Here is a 24,446-nt window from a genome sequence, read left to right on the forward strand (position 1 = left end):
GTTTAGGTATACAGGATCTACTGTAATGGGAAGTTATCGTATTAATGGTTTAGATGTCCATATATGGTAGGTGTACAATATATGACCGAGCTGTCTGTTATAGGATGTCATGTTGGTCAATGTATCCCAACAGAAACCATGTCCGTCATTGGGACACTTCCCCTTCAGATGAAAAATAAAGGGAGGAAAACTGGCACATCTTCATTCAGATATACCGCCACGATATATCAACAACAGAGTATCTATACCACTACCAATAAGTACCACGACTACTGATAAAACTAACACCAACCACGACAACAACTATTACTACCACTACTTTTCCATCACCACGATTGTTTAGGTCTTTATTACGTGTGTGTGTGTGTGTGGTGTAATGGTCAGCTATCAAAAAGGGAGGTACTACCGCCTGGGAAGATATTGGAAGCATAATATGTTGTCTAATGGTAGACCCTGCTGCCATATGGCATAAAGAAAATTGTGACCAAGTCCCAGGTTGCTGATCTGACTTTCTGCCTCATTTAAACACAATTGCAGGGTCTCAATTGTTTCTCTTACTTTGACAACACAACTTATATCTATCGTTTCTCACTATTGGTCTTTTTTTTATTTTGCATTTATTTGTGGTTCTTTATTATTATTATTGTAATTATTAATATTATTGTTATTATTATTATTATTATTATTATTATTATTATTATTATTATTATTATTATTGTTATCAGGTGATCCGAAATGACCCGCATTGAAGCTTTGTGAATCACTGTGGGTTCTAAGATTCACTTTGTATACTATGAATCGCTGTATACATAAACAATTAAGTTACAAAGAGGACCCAGACGATGGTAATAAGGTCTTGGTGTCTCCACGTTTAAAGACTTAACCAAAGTAGTATGTCTTCCCAACAAGACGAAAGACATTCAGACTATTGAGGAAATTCAGAGATGGTCGACGAAATTGGCACAGGGGCTGAAGACTCCAAATAGGAAAAGCTTGCGAGGAAGTTAATGATGTTGATAGTTACATAGGATTTCATAGTAATATAGTAGAGAGAGGTGACTACCACTCAGGCTACGAACTCATGTGACCACCACTCAGGCTACGAACACACGTGACCACCACTCAGGCTACGAACACACGTGACCATCACTCAGGCTACGAACACACGTGACCATCACTCAGGCTACGAACACACGTGACCACCACTCAGGCTACGAACACACGTGACCACACCCAAGCTGATGCTGAATTTACAACACGCATTATGGACGTAGAAAGCAATTTACCTGAAAGAACTTATCAACGTCGTGACCTTGGAGATAAGACTGGACAATCATTAGATAGACTAAGATGTCATATTTAGCTACAGAGTTTTGGGTGGGGTCCGGATAAAAGCCCCGTAGACAAAACCCCTTAAGTTAAAGTGCAAAGTAGGAGAAAAAAAAAACCTAGTTAAAGTGCAAAATAGGTTAGGATAGGTTAGGTTGGGCTTGGTTAAGTTAGGTATTACAGTCTTATGATGTGATGATATAATGTCAGAAGTGTTCATAAAGTGTAAATAATAAGGAATAAACATAATTATTTAAAAATTTATTATTATTTGTCCCAGGGAGCTTTTGTCCGATGGAACTCTTGTCCTTGGGGGATTTTGTCCTGGGAGGCTTTTATCCTACACTCGTTTTGGGTACACATTATAGTGCCACTAATATGCCTGCTGTAGTGATGACAAACGTCAGAGAATAGCGTAAAGTGAAGCAAAATAAGTGTGTGTGTGTGTGTGTGTGTGTGTGTGTGTGTGTGTGTGTGTGTGTGTGTGTGTGTGTGTGTGAGTGAGTGTGTGTGTGTGTGTGTGTGAGGGGAGGGAGGGAGGGAAGGGGTGGAGGTTGGGGGACAGTTGAGGTACCCAGGGTGACGCCAACACACCACTAATGGTTAAAATTAGAGGCTTGATGAGGGTTGCGGGTGCCACTGTGCCTGCCTGTCTGCCCCTCTCCGCCCCTCTCCCTTCCCCTCCACCTCTCCCTTCCCTCCGCCCCTCCCTCTCCCCTCCACTTCTCTCTTCCCCTCCGCCCCCCCTCTCCCCCCTCCTCCTCTCGCCCCTCCGCCCTTCTCTCTCCCCTCCACCCCTCTCTGTTCCTCTCTGTTCCTCCTCCCTCTCCCCCTCCACTTCTCTCTCCTCCCCTCCACCCCTCCTTCCTCTCCGATCACCCCACAGTCCACATCTCTCTCTCTCTCTCTCTCTCTCTCTTTTTCCTCCCCCAGGCCCCCATCACAGGAAGGTTAAGGAGAGAATTAAGTGGCGAAGGATTTCTGATGATAGTGAAGGGCGTCGTGGTGGTGACGAGAGAGGATGATGATGATGGTGGTGGTTGTAAAGGAGACGGTGATGGTGGTGAGTGGGGTGGTGGTGGTGAAGGCCAGAGGGTGGTGGTGGTGAGTAGGGTTTGTGGTGGTGCGGGGGGTGATGATGGTGATGATAGTAGTGCTGGTGTAGAGAGTCGTGGTGCCGGTGTTGGTGATGATAGTAAAGAAGGTAGTTGTGTGGTGATAATGAAGGGGATAGTGACAATAATAGTGAAGGGGCGCGGTGGTGATGATGGTGGTAGTGAGAACAGTAGTGATGGTGATAGTGACGGTTGTGGTGATGGTAATAGTGACGGTGGTAGTGATAGTGATGGTAGTGATGATGGTGATAGTGATGGTAGTGGTGATGGAAGCTATAATGGTGTGAGTGATGGTGCTAATTTTACCCAAGAGTGACACAAGAGAAATAGATCAATGACCTTTCCTTATTCCCTCACTTGACCTGACCTGACCTGTACCTTGGCTCTACCCAGGTGTGCCCAAGTAAACCTGTCTTGTATCTACCATAACTTTTAGTTGTTGGTGACCTAAAAACCTTACTGTAGTTGTCGAAGCACAATGGATCACCTGAAGATTAGCACCCGAAGCTTATTTCACCTGAAGATTATACATCCTTCATTGGAGTTAGGTTAGGTTAGGTTTTTTTTGCGGCCATCAGCCCACCCGGTCAAAGGCCACTGACCAATATCAGGGCCTGAAGGGCGAAAATATAATAATAGTAATTAAGGATGCACTGATACCCATTGTTTACCGATACTACTTATGTACTTATTCCAGTCTGAAGTATAATCTTTGACTCCAATCTAGTGTTGTAGGAGGAAGTCTAACTATCCTCACTACGAATATTGTTATTGTAAATATATGGTTGGTCTGTCTAGAGTTAGACCAATGCAAAAGACTAAGTTGGACCAGTCCAAATTGGTCCAAACAGGATGGCCAGAATATGCTGTATGTTAGGGCTGTACAGTATTACAGCAGCAAAATTTGGAGTTTAGCTTAGCATGGTCAGAATAATTATTCCTAATTTCCCCCTGACTTACAGGGCAAATGCTGTATGTACAGTACCAGTATCGGTATCGGCTGATACTAACCTTACCGATACCGATTAATCGGTAAAATACCGATACTATCTGCTTGCCGATAATAATAATAAGATATCCATTAAATAGGGGTTTCGCGACTTAGCCCGTGTGGCCTGGAGTGTCCCCATAGGAATTCAGCCTCAGCTCTCTTGTTGTATAGAGCCGTGTTCCTGGTAACGTCTTGCTCTTCTTACTTCTCGTAAAACTATCGGATCACGTGAAGATTAGCAACCCAACTTATTTCACCTGAAGATGAACCACTGTAAAGCTAACCTAACCTAACCTCCAGGTATCAGAGAGAGCGCCCAGGCCAGAATTAGTTAATTTGAGGGTTCTATAGTGAAAGATGTTTATTTTGTCTATTTATCTGACACTAAAATAGGGCGTGTAATTAAATCTGACGAGGACTCCGCAAAACTACTTGGATTACGCAGTTCAATTCTGGTCACCGTACTACAGAATGGATACAGAATCCCTAGAAAAAATTCAGAGGAGAATGACAAGACTTATTCCGGGCATTAGAAACCTCGAGTACAGAGACAGGTTAAAGCATCTTAATTTGCACTCCCTCGAGAGACGTAGAGCGAGGGGCGATATGATCGAGGTGTATAAATGGAAGTCAGGGCTAAACAAAGGTACTCAAACTATCCAACCAGGAGCGAACTCGTAACAATGGTTTTAAATTAGACAAATTTAGACTTAGGCGCGAGATAGGTAAACATTGGTTTGGAAATAGAGTAGTGGACGAGTGGAACAAGTTACCAAACTTCATCATTAACTTGAATACGCTGGATGGTTTCAAACATAGGTTGGATGGATACATGGATATATGGGCCTATTGGACCATACTGGGCTAATAGGACCCCTGCAGTTCTTATGTTCTTAGATTCACCTTCGAAGTCAAGCTTATCTTTCTTTAACTGGAAGTAGGGAGGGTGACAATGGTGGTGATCGTCGTAAAGGTAATGGTTGTGGTGACAGTGTGTGGTTGTGAGGATAGATGGAGGTGATAGTGAGGAACGTGGCGGTGGTGGTGTAAGGTGTGAGTGTGGTGGTGATAGCGCAGTGGGGGTTTTAACAAGTGATAAGACACTCACACAAGGCACGGAGGAGGGGTGGTGTTGGTGAGGGTGCAAAGAACTGGTGTAGGAGGAGGAGGTGAACTTGTCGGAAGGGGAGTCAGGGAGGGAGGGTGGAGGGAAGGGGTTGGAAGAGTGGAGGATAAGCCTAATCTGGGAGAGAACCTGGCTGGGTAGACTAGCATTCAGAGCATGCGGCACGTACACACAAACACACACATGCTCTCTCTCTCTCTCTCTCTCTCTCTCAGCTATTAACAGTGAGACAGCAACACATATTTAAAGCCATATATCACGAACTACAATCTTATCCCGTCTTAACCATTTGTCTCCTGGAAGTTTCCCCTCAGCTGAATAAAAATAAACAAACACATGAACAGACACAGCATACATACATACATACATACATACATACATACAGGCCATATATTCATCACATAACCCCATCTTCTCAAGTTATAATAAGGAATTTAATGATACTTCCATACTTGATGCTACTTAAAAAAAATCTGAATAATAATCATCCCATGGATTGGGAAAACAGCTTAGAAGTGTACAAATCATCATGTGTCACAGAAAGACTTCTGGTTGAAGTTAGTTTGATTAGGGAATTGAATTCTATAAACCTTAGGGATGGTCAGCACAAAACTGATAATATGTTACAAAAATTTATTTGTCAGTGGCCCAAGGTTAAAAATGTTTTTAAAGCATTGGAGTTAGATGTAGGATCGATGATTAGTGGGTCCCATATTTTTTACTTGACTTAACTTGACTAGTCACGTCGCCCTTTCTCTTAAGCTCCTTTGCGTGTGTGGTGGTGTTGGTGTGCGGTTTAGTGGATGTCATGTTTATGACCTGACATAATGTTTAGTAAGGCCCCCCTCTCTCTGTCCATGTAATTCAGTTGCCTCTGAAGACGTCTTGAATAAAGGCGAAAGCTAAGGTGCTCCATTGTTTCCCTTTTCCCTGTGTGATTTTATCAATATATTTATATGTATATATAATGCTATTTTTAGGTGTATTTTCATCCTTAATTATTACGTGTATGTATATGATCTTTTTGAATGTTAATATTATAAGCAGACATATAAAGAAAGTTATATCAGGCATGGAGTAAGTGTGTGTATGAGAGAGAGAGAGCCAGGTTAGTGTGTCAGGAATGTAGTACGTCGGCCAGCAAGACGTACTGTACAATACCTGGGCGACGTGATAAAACAAAGATCATTATTACATTCTCTTTCATAATGCTATAGTAACATGGAACTCAGTTTATTGAGTTTTGGAGTATAGAAAAATTTTCTAACAAGTATATTTCAACCTGTTTCCCTACCTGCTCCCGGAGACACTGTTAGTTGAAGTGAGGAGGGAGGAAGGGAGAGTGGCAGGGACACATTTTTCTGGGACACCATAGATCTTAATATTACACAGTTGAGTTCATACAAGGTGATCGAAAAGTCCCTGTGCACCTGTAGTGATTAACAATATAGTTTTCTGCCTTGTAGGTCATTGTGTGTGCACAGGGACTTCTCGATCACCTTGTGTTTGAGAGTGTAATGTTGTTGCGTACTGTAGGTGGGTTACGTTGTCCACACATACAGTACAGTACACCTCTTGTTTACCCCCAACACCTCTTGTTTGCCTTCACCAGAACCTCCAACACCTCCACCAAAACCTCCAACATCTCTTGTTTACCTCCACCAGAACCTCCAACACCCCTTGTTTACCTCCACCAGAGCCTACAGCACCCCTTGTTTACCTCCACAAGAACCCCCAACACCTCTTATTTACCTCCACAAGAACCTCCAACACCTCTTATTTACCTCCACCAGAACCTCCAACACCTCTTCTTTACCTCCACCAGAACCTCCAGCACCCCTTGTTTACCTCCACAAGAACCTCCAACACCTCTTATTTACCTCCACAAGAACCTCCAACACCTCTTCTTTACCTCCACCAGAACCTCCAACACCTCTTCTTTACCTCCACCAGAACCTCCAGCACCCCTTGTTTACCTCCACAAGAACCTCCAACACCTCCCTCCAGAACCTCCAACACCTCTTCTTTACCTCCCAAGAACCTCCAACCTTCTTTACCTCCACCAGAACCTCCTTGTTTACCTCCACAAGAACCTCCAACACCTCTTATTTACCTCCACCAGAACCTCCAACACCTCTTCTTTACCTCCACCAGAACCTCCAGCACCCCTTGTTTACCTCCACAAGAACCTCCAACACCTCTTCTTTACCTCCACCAGAACCTCCAGCACCCCTTGTTTACCTCCACAAGAACCTCCAACACCTCTTCTTTACCTCCACCAGAACCTCCAACACCCCTTGTTTACCTCCACCAATGAGACATACTTTTTAGCGACAGTATTTCTTAATGTATTCTACACTGGCGGACGACTGATCATTGACTCCACCTTCATCACTTACTTAAATTATTTTCATTATCATCACTATCATCATCATCATCATCATCATCATCACCATCACCATCAGTCACAACCAGACCACTGCACTGTTGGGTGAAGGCTTCCCCCCCATACGCTTCCGCAGCCTTCTGTATTAACCCCTTCCTGCCCATTGAGCCGCCTCTAGCCTTCACAATATAATGTACCTGTCTGGTATATGATCTTATAACGCATCTTTTCTTTTATCGTAACATTCAATTGAGGTTTATATGTTATATGTAAATCGAGGAAGCGGTAAAACACGTGAAGAATTTACAGTCAGGAACAAGAGGAGAGCATGGAAGTGTAAATAATTGTTATATATATTAAGTTAGTTAAAGATTGACATCATCATCATCACTGGGCAGGTGGTCTTGGCTTGGAGGCGATGCAGCGGAGAGGCGAGAGTGTAGTGTGTTGGCTCATGTTATATGTATGACCAAGTCAGGGGTGATTGTCCACTACCACCACCACCACCACCACCACCACCACAACTACCACGACTACCACATACACACCACCTTCACCACAAGCACATCACCATACACTACTAATAAAACACATCATTACCATCACCACCACCGACAGTGCTACTCACCACCATCACTACCACACATCATCACCAACACACCACCACACACTTCTCACCACAACCAATAAGAGCACAACATCACAACCACTGCTAAATACACACCATCACCACAACTATTAATACCATAGCATCACACCCACTACTACCACAACTACCATCACCACCAAACACTTCCTTCCACACACACACACACACACACACACACACACACACCACCGCTACCACACGCACCGATGACGCAAGAGCCTCCTCAGCCAATATACGATGACTGCCTGCTGGCCCCCTTGCCTCTGAAACACCTCGCTGATAGAGTGTCCCAGGCGGCATCTGTCCAGGACCCAGAGAGCAAATGGTGTGTGTGTGTGTGTGTGTGTGTGTGTGGAGTTTTTAAAGTTCTTAGAGGAGGCTGACTTCTTCCCGAAAATAAAGTACTTATATAAGATTGTAATATATAGTTATGGTTGGTTTTTTGGTACAAACTTTTTTTTAAGTGAATATGGCATCACGTGACTTAAAAGTGTTACGATGCCAGATGTGCTGTGTACATATTAATTACCTACCACGTATTGCCATCATTACTACATATAACCACTGCCACTCACTGCCACCACTACTACCACACACCACCACTACCACACACCACCACTACCACACACCACCACTACCACTACCCTTATGTCACCACTACCACACATGTCACCACTACCACACCATCACCACTACCATACACTCCACACCACCATTGCTGCCACACACCACCACTACCACACACTACTGCCACCACTGCTACCCACACCACCACTACCACACACTGCCACACACCACTGCTACACACCACTACTACACGCCACTGCTACACACCACTACACTACTGCCACACACCACTACCACACACACCATACCACACACCACACCACACCACTACTACCACCACTGCACACCACTACTGCACACACATCACTACTACCACACACTCTCACCCACACACCCACCACCACACACTATATACCACACACCACAACTACACACACACCTGCCACACCACTACCACACCACACACCACACTGCCACACACACCCTATACCCACACACCACTACTACCACACACACCACTATACCCCCCTGCTACACACCACTACTTCCACCACACACTACTACCACACACCACCACACACACCACTACACACACCACACCACACACCACTACCACTACCACCTACTACACACCACCACTACTACACACACCACCTACACACACACACACACACCACTACTACCACACACCACCACACCATACACCACCACTACCACACACCACCACTACCACACACCACTACTACCACACACCACCACTACCACACACCACCACTACCACACACCACTACTACCACACATCACCACTACCACACACTTGAATTTACTATATACCTCTACCCTCTTCTGGTCTCACACTTGCGCCAGGTATTAGATATAATCAATCAATGATGTGTAACTAATGCATCGATACACACACACACACACACACACACACACACACACACACACTATCAGGGCTGGCAGAGCATAAACGAATATAAAAATTTTCTTATAACCCAAATTAGGCGAAACAAATTACATCAGATTCTTTTGAAATTTCCCATTTAACCCACGAGAAGTTTTTCACGTAGGAACAAATGAGAATCCATCTGTGTTAGGTTCAGTTTGTATGTATTAAGATGCGTTTTCACATCAACTCAGATTTTCAAGTCTTCGGGGGTCGTGTTGGGTTTTCATGACCTTTTGTAAACCAGTTTTTGTTTGATTTTCGGGGCTCGAACTTTATATAAACAGGTTACATAAACCAGCTGTTGGTGATGACGCAGCTAGGTGAGTGCAGATGGGTGTTATGACCGTGTCTTGTGCAGTGTCCAGATGGTGTGTGGCACTAAGCTAACACAATACCAGGGTGGCACAATACCAGGGTGGCACAATACCAGGGTGACACAATACCAGGGTGGCACAATACCCGGGTGGCACACTATCGGGGTGATACAATACTAGGATGGAATAATACCTGGGTGACACAATACCTGGGTGACACAATACCAGGGTGACACAATGCTGGTGACACAATACCAGGGTGGCACAATACCAGGGTGGCACAATACCAGGGTGACACAATACCAGGGTGGCACAATACCCGGGTGGCACACTATCGGGGTGATACAATACTAGGATGGAATAATACCTGGGTGACACAATACCTGGGTGACACAATACCAGGGTGACACAATACCTGGGTGACCTATGCCAGGGTGGCACAATGCGGGTGGCACAATACCTGGGTGACACAATACCAGGGTGACACAATACCAGGGTGACACAATACCAGGGTGGCACAATGCTCGGTGACACAATTCCAGGGTGGCACAATACCAGGGTGTCCTATGCCAGGTGTCACAATGCAGGGTGGCACAATACCAGGGTGGCACAATACCGGGGTGTCACAATACCGGGGTGGCACAATACCAGGGTGGCACAATACAGGGTGTCACAATACCAGGGTGGCACAATACCAGGGTGTCACAATACCAGGGTGCACAATACCAGGGTGGCACAATACCAGGTGTCACAATACCAGGGTGTCACAATACCGGGGTGTCACAATACCAGGGTGGCACAATACCGGGGTGGCACAATACCAGGGTGACAGAGTACTCGGGAGGACCTAAGAGAAAGGAGGTTGGGGACTGGGTTGTTATCAGGTGGTGAGATGTGTGTGTGTGTAGGGTGTGTGTGTGTGTGTGTGTGTGTGTGTGTGTGTGTGTGTGTGTGTGTGTGTGTGTGGGGGGTGTGTTTGCGTGTGTAGGTGATAAGACCAGGTGTGTGACCTTGGATCAGCCTGCCTACACTATGCATACCCACACACACCACCTACACACACACACACACACACACACACACGTAAACATATGCAGACAGACATACAGACATGCACACACTTATATATGTATGTGTGTGTATACTAATTTTTACTCTTTTTATCTACTTATATATTACTGTATCTGTCTATATGCCTTCCTATCTATCTGTCTATTTAATTATATATATTATTATTTCTCTCGACCGTTTTACTTGTCTCTGTCAGTCTGTCTGTCTGATTCCTCATTCTTTGTTGTCTGTACTGAGCTAGACCGCATGAAAGCTTGATAGTGATTGGTCAGTGGCATATGCATAAGTGGTAATTCCTCACGTAAACTCAAGGTGATTGGGTAAGGACTCATAAAACTCAGAGATGATTGGTTGAGGGCACACAAAGCTCAAAGGTGATTGGTTGAGGACACAACCGAGATGATTGGTAGAGGATACATATAAGCTCAAAGGTGATTGGTAGCGGACACACAAAGCTCAGAGATGATTGGTAGAGGATATACAAAGCTCAAAGGTGATTGGTTGAGGACACACAAACCCGAGAGATGATTGGTAGAGGATACATGTAAGCTCAAAGGTCAGCGGTATATACATACTGTACACGTGAGTATTATCAGGTGTTTTATTACGAAAGGTCGGTGATAACATACCAGTGAGTGTTTGTGTATTGTGGTGAAATTATTCTGTTAATTCCTATTTTATTTCTTACTCGTGTTGTCCACCGTAACTTAAACATATAAATAAAAGGGAAAAAATTAGTAATTACTGTATTAAAAAATATATTATCGTTATTAAACATTATATCGTCACTAAACATTATTTATATCGTCAGAAACATTATTTATATCTCGTCATTTAACATTATTTATATCTCGTCATTTAACATTATTTATATCTCGTCACTAAACATTATTTATATCGTGACTAAACATTATTTTTATCGTCACTAAACATTATTTTTATCGTCACTAAACATTATTTTTATCGTCACTAAACATTATTTTTATCGTCACTAATCACTATTTTTATCGTCACTAATCACTATTTATATCGTCATTAAACATTCTTTATATCGTCAACCTTAATTTTTTTTGGGATTTTTTGGGGAGTGGATAATTAAGACTACAATGACAGTCTTTCTTTTTAAAACACATTAACGATTTGTGTTATATAATTCCTTAAATTTACTTTGTAATTTCTTTTGCCCAATTTCGTTAGGTTAGGTTATGTTTTATTAGGTTAGGTTAGGTTAGATTTTCTTAGGTTAGGTTGGTTTTAGTTGGTTCGTTGCACTGTACCTGTACAAAAAAATATGTGATTTCACAGCCGATAGTTGATTACCACGCCAAGACTCAGAACTATGTAACAAAGCCTTCGTGTTCTACTGAAAAAATTATATTCCTTGTGGTGTTTTGTGTATATTAAAAACTATACACACACACACACACACACACACACACACACACCACTGTCTCTACCACAAGCTGTGAACTTCCCCTCACACACGGTTAAAACACCCTTGACCTTATCTTAATTAACTAACTAACTGACCAGCACCTTACCACTGTGATACTTAATGGTTAACACACACACACACCTGGCAGTGCTATGGTGTCCAGCATCCACGACCACCCACGTACAGTACAGAGACGTTCGAATCCACCAAGACCTCCCTAACAATATCATTCGTGTACTCCTCGCTGCCCTCCAAAAAGTCATGCTCTCATACCAAGCTGCAACACCTGAGGCAGACCAACATTAGTCACTTGTTAAACAGAATGAATTATAGAGTTTGGACATGAAGACTCGCTCCTCCTTCCTCGATCATCTTACCAGTGACGAAGCATACCAACCAATTAATGATCGTTTTGTTACTATATACCAGACTGTCTCCCAATTTACCTACCAGTTCCCTCACTACTGACTAGGTGCAAGAATTTGAAATCGCCAGGCGAATAATACCCTCAGGATTTAGCACTCCAGCACTTCTATTGGACTACCAATGAAACTGTTCAAGGGTTTCTTCCCTGAACTAACTAAACCATTATGCTCCATCGTTACTTCTCTCAGGCAAACAAAATGCTCTATTACTGGAATAATTCATAAACTTCTCCACAACTCAGGTTAACAAGTCCATAATCACTGAAGGAGTTACGATCCATTGTCATCACCATCCCCAGACTAAGTTTAGAGGATTTTTGCATATGACTGGGTTTATACGAACACTGCAGACGCCACACACACGCACTCCCTTGCCAACAAAGCCGTCAACTTTGTGGTCTGGAGAAGTCGTGTTCTATCTTACAGACTTTGGTTAAGATTCCATTGGTGTGGATACGAGAATGGATATATAAACAACTTTACCCGCATTATTCTACCCTTACATGCAGCGAGGTAACCATTTAGTGGTCGACTGTCAGTCCATCGTGTGTGTTGATGGTGAATATTATACACAGGTGAGGTTTCAAGGACATTAAAGAACACGCCATCGTGGTTGTGCTTCGTTATTAACGGTCGAGTTATTGGTTACCCTGAGGACAGAAGTAATCAATAATTAGGTTGTCAGAGGCGGGAGAATTGTGAAGAACACTTTGTTGTCTGTGTAACGCCATGTTGAGTCTGCCATTCTCAACCGTCAACACAACAGGATTAACAACATAATAACTTGATAAGAAGTCACTCATTATAAGGGTCAACTAAACACGAATTTTACATATATTGATCAACGGATACATCCATCGCTCCAAGGATCGGTTAAAATAAAGGCATTCTTACCCGCATGATAAATCATTCTGATGTCCTACATCTCCACCTTTCAGTCCCTCACATATGGCGGCCTCGGGGGCATAAGGATGGGACTTCCTAGTTTCCTTATCCTCATCACCAATATCCCGAGGGTTACACTTTCTCGTTGGAAATATGATGAAGACGACAGACACCATTGGTATCAGTGTTGACAACAGCTCTCCTCTCTAACCTCCCCCCCCCCCTTCAGTAGCCTCCACAATTGGACTGCTGCCAACCATGTCACCACCAGCCAGACCAAGACCGTGGTTATGCATATTAACCTCTCCTCCTGCCCCTAGTATGTTCCACCTCCCACTCCTTAACTGCGCTTCATCATTCTTCAAGCTCTTCGTTACCGTTATACTGTAAATGGATGACACATTTAACTGTAAAGAACACATCAAAGTCATCACATCTTCAACATTATCGCTCCCCACAATTTTCTTTTGTTGACTTCCTGTATTTGAACTCAAGAACATTTATTTATCGAATATTTTTACTTCTCAATTTCACCTACAGCTTCACTACAAATGCTTATAGAGTGCAGGAGAGGTCGTGTAGGGGTCGTCTCCGTCGTTCATACATCAAGGGACGTTCTGTACACTGGTCCATTTAACTCTTAACAAACCATCATCATTTTCTCATCTGTCAACTCCTCACTCACCTTCTGCCACCTGAAGTTCCTCGCCCATCAGTTACAGTTCGACATTACAACACCACAACACTACAACACCACCACACCATAAAACTACGACACCACACCACGACTCCACAACACTGTAACACCACAACATCACGACACCACAACACTACAACAAGATACCATAACACCACACCATCATGACTCCACAACATCATAACACCACGAAACCACACCGTCACAACACCATAACACCATAACACCACGACTCCACAATCACATGAAACCACCATGAACTCACAGACCACCACAAGAGCAACCGCACTCTAACCACTGAAAAGATATCATTAGCAATGCATAAGTTCTCTTGTGTCTAGTATCTACACCTAACCTAACCTAACCTAACCTAACCTAACCTAACCTAACCTAAACTAACCTAACAACCCTACCCAACCTAACATAACATAATCTAACCTAAACTAAACTAACCTAATATGACCTAACCTAACCCCCACCAGGTTGTTTTAGGGTGGTTAACCTTCAAGTGGAATAAGCTAGGGCGGTTAATCTTCAGGTGAGCCGTCTTAACCGTTTAGAGGGCAAAAGAGTCCTTAGGTAGTTTATTTTAACCTATCGAAGGTGTAATCTACCTCAGGTTGTAGCACAGGTAGACGGCAGAACTCGGAAGGAGAGAGAGAGAGAGAGAGAGAGAGAGAGAGAGAGAGAGAGAGAGAGAGAGAGAGACATTGAGTGAGGTGTGACATTCCCACTAGACCTCAAATGTCAGGCTGCGGATACACCGTTAGTCTCCTCTTCCCCACCCCTCCCCTCCCCTCTCCTTCCTTCTCCTGCTCCTCCTCCCCCCTCTTCCTCTTCCCTTCCCCCTTTCCCTCCCCTCCCAGGCGCCAACCCAACACCTGCTCCTTATTTTAACATGTTAATTTGATACATGTTAATAAAGTCACATATTTATTTGTGTATTTACAGATTAATTATTTTATTTTTATTTATGTTATACTGTCTTTGTGTTAATTTAAGTTCACGGTGTAGAATAATGTCTGAGGGTTGGCTGTCTGAGGGTTGGCTGTCTGAGGGTTGGCTGTCTGAGGGTTGGCTGTCTGAAGGTTGGCTGTCTGATGGCTGGCTGTCTGAGGGTTGGCTGTCTGAGGGTTGGCTGTCTGGGGTTGGCTGTCTGATATGCTGGCTGTCTGAGGGTTGCTGGGCTGTCTGAGGGTTGACTATCTGAGGGTTGACTGTGAGGGTCAACTAGCCTGAGGGTTGATTCGTCTGAGGGCCAACTGTCTGAGGTTGACTGTCTGATGGTTGTCTGGGGGTCAACTGTCTGATGGTTGGAATTTTGCCTGAGGGTTGACTGTCTGAGGGGTTGGTTGTCTGAGGTCAACTGTCTGATGGTTGACTGTCTGAGGGTTGGACTGTCTGAGGGCTAGCTGTCTGAGGGTCAACTGTCTGAGGGTTGACTGTCTGAGGTTGACTGTCTGAGGGTCGACCGTCTGAGGGTCAACTGTCTGATGGTTGACTGTCTGAGGGTTGACTGTCTGAGGGTTGACTGTCTGAGGGTCAACTGTCTGAGGGTTGACTGTCTGAGGGTCAACTGTCTGATGGTTGACTGTCTGAGGGTCAACTGTCTGAGGGTTGACTGTCTGAGGGTTGACTGTCTGAGGGTTGACTGTCTGAGGGTCAACTGTCTGATGGTTGACTGTCTGAGGGTTGGCTCTCTGAGGGTCAACTGTCTGAGGGTTGGCTGTCCCATTGTATCTCTCCAGTGACCACAATTTCTGTCATCCATCCCTTTAGTCTCTTAACTTCCTCTGTCTCTTCTATACCCATCATTTTATCCCATAATATATCTCTACCATTTCTCTCTACCATTATCTCTACATCTCTCTATTTCAGGTGACCCAAAGTATCTCATTTTCTTTGTTCTGTAACTTTTCAATGTTTTTGTTCTTTGTTTTCATTTGTTTTATTAGTGCAACTTATTTTTAACGTGTGTGTGTGTGTGTGTGTGTGTGTGTGTGTGTGTGTGTGTGTGTGTGTGTGTGTGTGTTATTATCATCAACAAATTCCACATTCAATAGTTACTGTCACTTTATTGGTGAATGTTACTGAACGTTAACCAATGTTGACTTTATAAACAACTTCTGTGTCAACATATTAATCTGGTGACGCAGAGCTGAGTCATGACACGAGGCAGGACTTTAAATGTTCAAAAGTTCATGAGTTTAATTTTTTCCCGAACTGGAGATGCGAGAAAACATTTGTCTAACCTAATCTAATCTAACCTACCTTAACCTAACCTAACCTAATCTAACCTAACCTAGCCTAACCTAACCTTTAAACCCTGACATCAAGACGGTAGCTTAAATTACGGTGAGGGTAACTCTTGAGAATGTGGCGTCAGCAGCTGTCTTCTTTGACTTACTGGTGGAGGGAAATGAACTGTCTTGTACCTTCAGAATAATTGTGAAATTGGAACCAAGTGAGTTTCTTATCTGTCTATCGTCAACAGATTGGCAAGTGATAAGAGATAGTGGAGTTGTGTGTCTGTGTGTGTTTGTGTGTAGAGTGAAGGTGTGTGTGTGTGTGTATAGAGTGGAGGTGTGTGTGTGTGTGTGTGTGTATAGAGTGGAGGTGGTGTTTATGTGTGTGTGTCATCCCTCTCTCCCACCCAGCGGGGTGCACAAACTGAGACACTCAATAACTACGCACCCTGGAGTAGTGTTCCCATTGTTTACAAACACACAGGAGGAGGCGAGGGTGTCCAGGTGTTGAGGCACGAGTGTGGTGTTGACTCCTCTAGCAGGTAGTGGCTGCTGGGGAAGACATATTGATTCTAGCACACATCCTGTTAGTGTGTATTAGCTGGGACGGGGCGATTGTACTACACCCAACCACTACCACCACCAACCATTACCTAACCTCACTCAAATAAACTAATCCAACCTAACTCAAATACATATCCTACCTAGATAATCTGACCCCAATAAACTAACCTAACCTAACTTAAATATCTGTACATGACCAAATTCATGTAAATTACCCTAAATTAAACGGAAACATTTAATGTGATTCCCTGTAAACTAAAAAAAAACGTTAGCCAAAATAATGCCGTGATTAAGCAGGTGGCGGGGAAGTGTACAGGTGTGCCGCTGTTACACTCACACCTGAGGGGAAATGTATTTACTGTATTCTTGGTTTATTTTTATCATTCCCACCTTTCATACACGGTCGGGGCCTGGGTCTCCTACTTGTATGCCTGCCTGCCTGTCTGCTTGCCTGTCAGTCTGTCTGTCCTCCGTACGTCCACACTTCCGCCCTCTCCAATACTGTTATTTGGGTGACACAAGAAAGTATCCAACCCAAGACATTTATATTGGTTTTTAAACTAGTTCATGTATGTGTCCTTAGACCACCTAAATTGATGTTTATACTTGTGTCCGTTTGATCGTTTCTGCACTCTGTGTGTGTGTGTGTGTGTGTGTGTGTGTGTGTGTGTGTGTGTCTTTGATGTATATCCGAAACTCTTCAACAAGGTTCGTGTTACTCGGGAGACAATAGCACAAGAGTTGTTCATGTGTCAAAGGTCAAGTTTACTGTTGCTAACATAAAGTGTTTTGCTCGGCTGTTTCACTGTCTCCGTCACTATACCGGAGAGTTTCCGCCGGAGACGATATGATAACGTTATCTGATTGTCTGTCTGTTGCTCCTTTCATTTTTTCACAAACTTCAGTGATTTTAGACAAATACTTTCACAGCCGATGACCCGAGTGGACCTGAGTGTCAATATACTGAACCCTTAACGATCATCCCAGGGCTCACCATGACTGATTAAGTGGTCAGAGGAGTCACTTGTGTTATTACGTCATTACAGTATATGAAAACTACGGCAGCTGTACTGATTACTGAAGACTGTGATTGTACTGTGCTATCCGGGTGAGGATGTACTGTACAAAGACTCGTGTGTTGCTCAACTGGTGGTGTTTCTAGCTAAGACAGTCTTAGTGTAATTTGGAAGACATTTTGGACTATATATATATATATATATATATATATATATATATATATATATAACGAAGAGGAGAACCAGGGAAAACACAAACATCTTGACTAAATTGGGATTCTTTAATCACTAACGTTTCGGAAAAATCATTTTCCATCATCAGAGCCTAGAAAACAAAAAGTTTTAAAAATACAGGTGATATACAATAAAAACGTAACATTATACCCAAATTTACCTTCCACAAAATTCAATATGTTTGCTAAATAGGGATAATCGTCCCGATGAAGCTTTAATTAAAACCCAACTGACGTCATTGCCAAAGAGGGAAATATTTTGTTTTATGGCTATAATACAATGGAAATTACTTTGTATGTGATAAAATTTGATCTGTTACATTTAAGAAGCCGTTTACAATCATAAAAGAGGCAGATTATACCTTAAGCATGGTAGGGTAGGTTTGGTTAGGTTTTGTATGAAGCTATTCAATAATATGTATATTTACGATCTACATGATTAACAATTATCACAATCTAGTATAACATGTATATAATTTATTCATCTATTTATTTCTTTATATATTTATTTATTTATTATTTTTCTCATCTTTTCTGCAGGTGATGGTGGTGTTATCCTCGGAGTAATGATATTCAGCCTGCACCTGTCAACTGTCTCACCAAGGTAACACTACACCTCTCTCTCTCTCTCGTTTGCAGACCTGGTAATAGATGTTAATACGTTTTTCCCATATCCCTCAATTAAGTACGTAAATTACATCCTAATACAACCCTCGACCTTGTAAACAAACTTGAGTCCCGAGAAAGTGAGGCTGATGTACGATGACTCACCTCGTCAGCACCCACCCACCAGTCGTGTAAGTTTCTTGAAGTTGTAACAAATGGCAGCAGACTGGTTGGTGTGTGCGTGTACTTAGGCACGTATCCCCTCCTCACCATGGCTATAGAATATATAACCAGTTTGTTATTATGAGATTTAATCCTTTATTTTCTGTTACGTATTTATAAACAAGTGATGCTGATGTGATTGGTGTCTTACCCCTACTCCCTATTCCCTACTCCCTACATTCCCCCTCCCCTCCATCTCCCCCAACTCCCCCCGTGGTCCCTCCCCCCCCTAGTGAGATATTGGTGGTAAATACGTTGTTCAGTTAGATGGTATTTGTCTTACACTCTGGGGATTCACAAAGACTTTTTTTGTCACTCAATTGATGCTAATGAAAATAATTAATTGTTCTCAGTATAAGTTTCATGTCATTTTAGTTTTTATTTGTGTGATTAAGCTTAATTCTGCTTCTTAGGTATGCTTAAGTTCTTTCAGTTACGAGGACTATTCACCGTAAATATGTTTGAGAATACTGGTAGTCGGTCACTAAGTTAATCTGAGTCTGTGTGAGGATAACATGAAGATTAGTTGTCCTTGTTTATTTCACCTGATGATTAAACACCTAACCTAACGTAACCTAACGTAACCTAACCTAACCTAACGTAACCTAACCAAACGTAACCTAACCTTAGCCAAACCTAACGTAACCTAACCTAACCAAACGTAACCTAACCTTAGCCAAACCTAACGTAACCTAACCAAACCTAACGTAACGTAACCTAACCAAACCTAACGTAACGTAACCTAACCAAACCTAACGTAACCTAACCTTACGTAACCTAACCAAACCTAACGTAACCTAACCTAACGTAACATAACCAAACCTAACCTAACCAAACCTAACGTAACCTAACCTAACCAAACCTAACGTAACCTAACCAAACCAAACCTAACGTAACCTAACCAAACCTAACGTAACCTAACCTAACGTAACCTAACCAAACCTAACCAAACCTAACGTAACCTAACCTAACCTATGCTAATCACTTTAACCAGTAATGTAAACTAGTTAAGAAGGGAGTGTATGGATGGTGTTGCGGTGACCAATCTAGGTGTAGGTATAGAGTACTGTAGAGTCAGGTGTAGGTGTAGGTAGAGTACTGTAGAGTCAGGTGTAGGTGTAGGTATAGAGTACTGTGGAGAGTCAGGTGTAGGTGTAGGTAGAGTACTGTAGAGTCAGGTGTAGGTGTAGGTATAGAGTACTGTAGAGAGTCAGGTGTAGGTGTAGGTAGAGTACTGTAGAGAGTCAGGTGTAGGTGTAGGTATAGAGTACTGTAGAGAGTCAGTGTAGGTGTAGGTATAGAGTACTGTAGAGAGTCAGGTGTAGGTGTAGGTATAGAGTACTGTAGAGAGTCAGGTGTAGGTGTAGGTAGAGTACTGTAGAGTCAGGTGTAGGTGTAGGTATAGAGTACTGTAGAGTCAGGTGTAGGTGTAGGTAAAGTACTGTAGAGAGAGGTGTAGGTGTAGGTAGAGTACTGTAGAGTCAGGTGTAGGTGTAGGTATAGAGTACTGAAGAGTCAGGTGTAGGTGTAGGTAGAGTACTGTAGAGTCAGGTGTAGGTAGAGTACTGTGGAGAGTCAGGTGTAGATAGAGTGCTGTAGAGAGTAAGGTATAGGTGTAGGTATGGAATACTGTAAAGATTCAGTTGTAGGTAGAGTACTGTAGAGAATCAGGTGTAGGTAGAGTACTGTAGAGAGTCAGGTGTAGGTAGTGTACTGTAGAGAGTCAGGTGTAGGTAGAGTACTGTAGAGTCAGGCGTAGGTGTAGGTAGAGTACTGTAGAGTCAGGTGTAGGTGTAGGTAGAGTACTGTAGAGAGTCAGGTGTAGGTGTAGGTAGAGTACTGTAGAGTCAGGTGTAGGTAGAGTACTGTAGAGAGTCAGGTGTAGGTAGAGTACTGTAGAGTCAGGCGTAGGTGTAGGTAGAGTACTGTAGAGAGTCAGGTGTAGGTGTAGGTAGAGTACTGTAGAGAGTCAGGTGTAGGTGTAGGTAAAGTACTGTAGAGAGTCAGGTGTAGTTAGAGTACTGTAGAGAGTCAGGTGTAGGTAGTGTACTGTAGAGAGGCAGGTGTAGGTGTAGGTAGAGTACTGTAGAGAGTCAGGTGTAGGTAGTGTACTGTAGAGAGGCAGGTGTAGGTGTAGGTAGAGTACTGTAGAGAGTCAGCCAACACTACACTACCTCTACATGTACTATACCCGTAGGTGCGGATGTACTGTCAAGAGCTTCGGTGTAAACATACTTTTACAGTGTTACGTTATTTTGGCGTTACATTACACTGTCCTGTTGGTTCATCCGTCAGCTTGTCCGTCCCTGAAAAGGTCATTGGTGTAACTGGTTATATAGTGTTAATCTCTCTGACCTTAAACTTGGTAGACAGGGTTAACCATCATGTGCAATAGCGTGTATTGTGTGGGTGTGACGACTAGCTAAAGGTCATAGGCCAATATGTGTATTGATATAAATAATCTAACATATTTGTCACCACAAGACAACGTGAAGAACACCACACTTTTATATATAGGGAAATAAGATGTCGTGGCTTAGCCGAGACAGAATAAGACCCTGTTGTGATATGCATGAGGTCGACAAATGACAACAACAAAGCGACGCGCACCTTGAGGAGAAAGACGTGAAGTTGACATGTGTATTAAGACAGCACCTCAGTGGCAACATAAACACAATAATATTTGACTCGCTTAAACCACAAACCAGACGAGGCAACCGAGTGTCTAGTCAGTATTCACGTAGAAGATCCACCATGTACTGTACACTGATGCTCAGACTATAACTCCCGCCTTCACCCAAGCACTATGACGATCCCTCCCCAGAGTGCCAAGGGGAGAGGGAGTAGATTCGGAATCTTATCATAATTTAATACCCCAAGGCTTTAATGCGCTCTTATGATGGGCCGCGGGCATTAGACTAAATGAGAACCCGGCTATGACGGTGACGTTGCCAGGCGTTGTGCCCCAATTGTTGCAACCAATTCAATGCCAAACAAACGCATAGCACCTGTCAAACACCCCTGTGCTTGCATCTCTAAACTACCATAGATCCAGTGCCGTGCCTCACCAAGCGCTCCTCCTTCCCTGGGACAATGGCACAACACGAGGAGACAGCGTTAAGTGTGAGCAAGCCTTACTGGCAGCGCATACTGCGCTAACAGTGTCGTTGTGTCCGGGCCGGGGTAAGAACAACACTACTTTGACGTTGTGGTGAGCCGCGCCCTCCCGCCCCGTGACGTCATCACTCTTTGTTCTCCCTCACGAGCGACCCACAGAGTACGTGTGGTAGTGTGAAGACTATGTGTGGTGGTGCTGTTCCACGTTGGTGGTGCTGAACCACGTGCAGTGGCGCTGGACCACGTGCAGTGGCGCTGGACCACGTGCGGTGGTGCTGGACTACGTGCAGTGCTGCTGAACCACGTGCAGTGGTGCTGAACCACGTGCAGTGGTGCTGAACCACGTGCGGTGGTGCTGGATTACGTGCAGTGGTGCTGAACTACGTGCAGTGGTGCTCAACCACATGTACAGGTATCCACCCACTCCTGGTAGCCAGGATCCATGACGTATCATTGTCAGTCTGGAGATAAGCTGAGTTAATCATCTCTGTGAACGACTCAGCTGGCTCAATAACTATAGTACCTTGACAGTCTGAATAACTCGATGAAAGCATTATTCTTTCGTGTCTCTGGCCATCGTTAGCCGCTGGCTCCTCCCTGTACCATCGACAGGAGCTCAAGAACTTTCCTAGTGAAAGACAAGACGCTGGGTAACTATGGAACATACAAGGTAGCGCGGAAGTCGCTTAAGGGAACCATTTAACACAGGGTAGGTTAATTTAAACTAACTTATCCGGTCGTAAAATGATTCCACGTAAGATGTTGACTATTACGTTAACTGACAATTTTGGTCATACCCTGGAGCGCCGGGTTCGAACAATCTGCCAGAAGAACACCTTCTGGGAGATAATGCAAGTGTAGAGAAGTTTAACACCTACCACTGCACCACCACCATCTATAACGGTACACGACCATTTGAGGGGGTACACGACCATATTGAGGGGGTACACGACCGTCTTGAGGGGGTACACGACCATATTGATGGGGTACACGACAATCTTGAGGAGGTACACGACCATCTTCAGGGGGTACACGACCATCTTCAGGGGGTACACAGCCATCTTTAACGGTACACGACCATCTTGAGGGGGTACACAACCATCTTGAGGGGGTACACAACCATCTTGAGGGGGGGTTAGAGCCTACAGGGTGGGTGTTATAAAATAGGGGTTGGTAGAGCCGTAGAGTTTGTTAGTGTGGTTTAAAAGTTACGTAACCTGGCGAGTGGTGGTCTTCCCCTCCCCCCACACCAAGGTCACTGTTCTGGTGCGCACTGCCACGACGGTCTATACCACCACTGTGACGAGGCACCTCATGATACGCACTACCACTGCCTCACTTTTATTATAGTCTTAAACTACTTACTATCACAATGTTGATGGTATTTTGTGTGATGTTGAGTTGGTTGAGGTGTGTACAGCTGTATAGGAAGGAAGGTAAACAAGAGAGACAATGTGATAATCACTTTAGGACAGAATATACAGAGAGACTCCCACAGCACCGACCGTGTGTGTCTGGACAAGATTAAGCCTCGGCCGGAGTGTTGTCCCTGAGGCTAGGAGATGTACTGCGAGGGGACGTATTAGGCGTCAGATAGGTGATACACTGGTCACTGTCACTAGTCAACATAGATTTAATGGATTGACTCGGTAGATGTTACGAGTCTACACACCAAATTAGGACTGTGAGGGGAGTCAGTGAGGGAGAGCCTGGAGTTTCTACTGACTTAATATTCGTGTATTCTGTGTTGTGGAGCGTGACCCATGCCCCCTCCCCTACCCCTCTCCATGGGTTTGTGCGTTAAGAAGATAAATATTGCGTCTTACTCGACCCTACTGAGCTCCTCCTAATTCTACCTATACCTCCAGCCTCACCTCAATAGTCCTAACCTTGTGTGGGGGGAGGAGCTCCTTTGTTTACTTCCACTATCACAGCATAATCCTGACATACCTCAATGTACTCTAATATTCCCTTGAGTACGATGGTATAACCCCGTAAGTCATCAAAACATCATGTTCAAGGGGGCTAAATCATCGTACTAGAGGGCTTAAATCATTGTACTCAAGGGTTAAATCATCGTTCTCTAGGCGTTGTCATCGTACTCAAGGGATTAATTCATCGTACTCAAGGGTTAAATCATCGTGCTCAAGGGTTAAATTATCATACTCAAGGGTTAAGTCATCGTATTCGAGGGGTTAAATGGTTTCTGTGATCTGTTGCCTGTGTTGATGGTCACTCCTCATCTATAAACAATAAACCATACTATAAACAATATACCATAATATAAACAATAAACCATACTATAAACAATAAACCATAATATAAACAATGAACCATACTATAAACAATATACCATACTATAAACAATAAACCATAATATAAACAATGAACCATACTATAAACAATAAACCATAATATAAACAATGAACCATACTATAAACAATATACCATACTATAAACAATAAACCATAATATAAACAATGAACCATACTATAAACAA

The sequence above is a fragment of the Homarus americanus genome, unplaced genomic scaffold (genome assembly GCF_018991925.1).
Source record: "Homarus americanus isolate GMGI-L3 unplaced genomic scaffold, GMGI_Hamer_2.0 scaffold59495, whole genome shotgun sequence".
Classification (NCBI taxonomy): Eukaryota; Metazoa; Arthropoda; class Malacostraca; order Decapoda; family Nephropidae; genus Homarus; species Homarus americanus.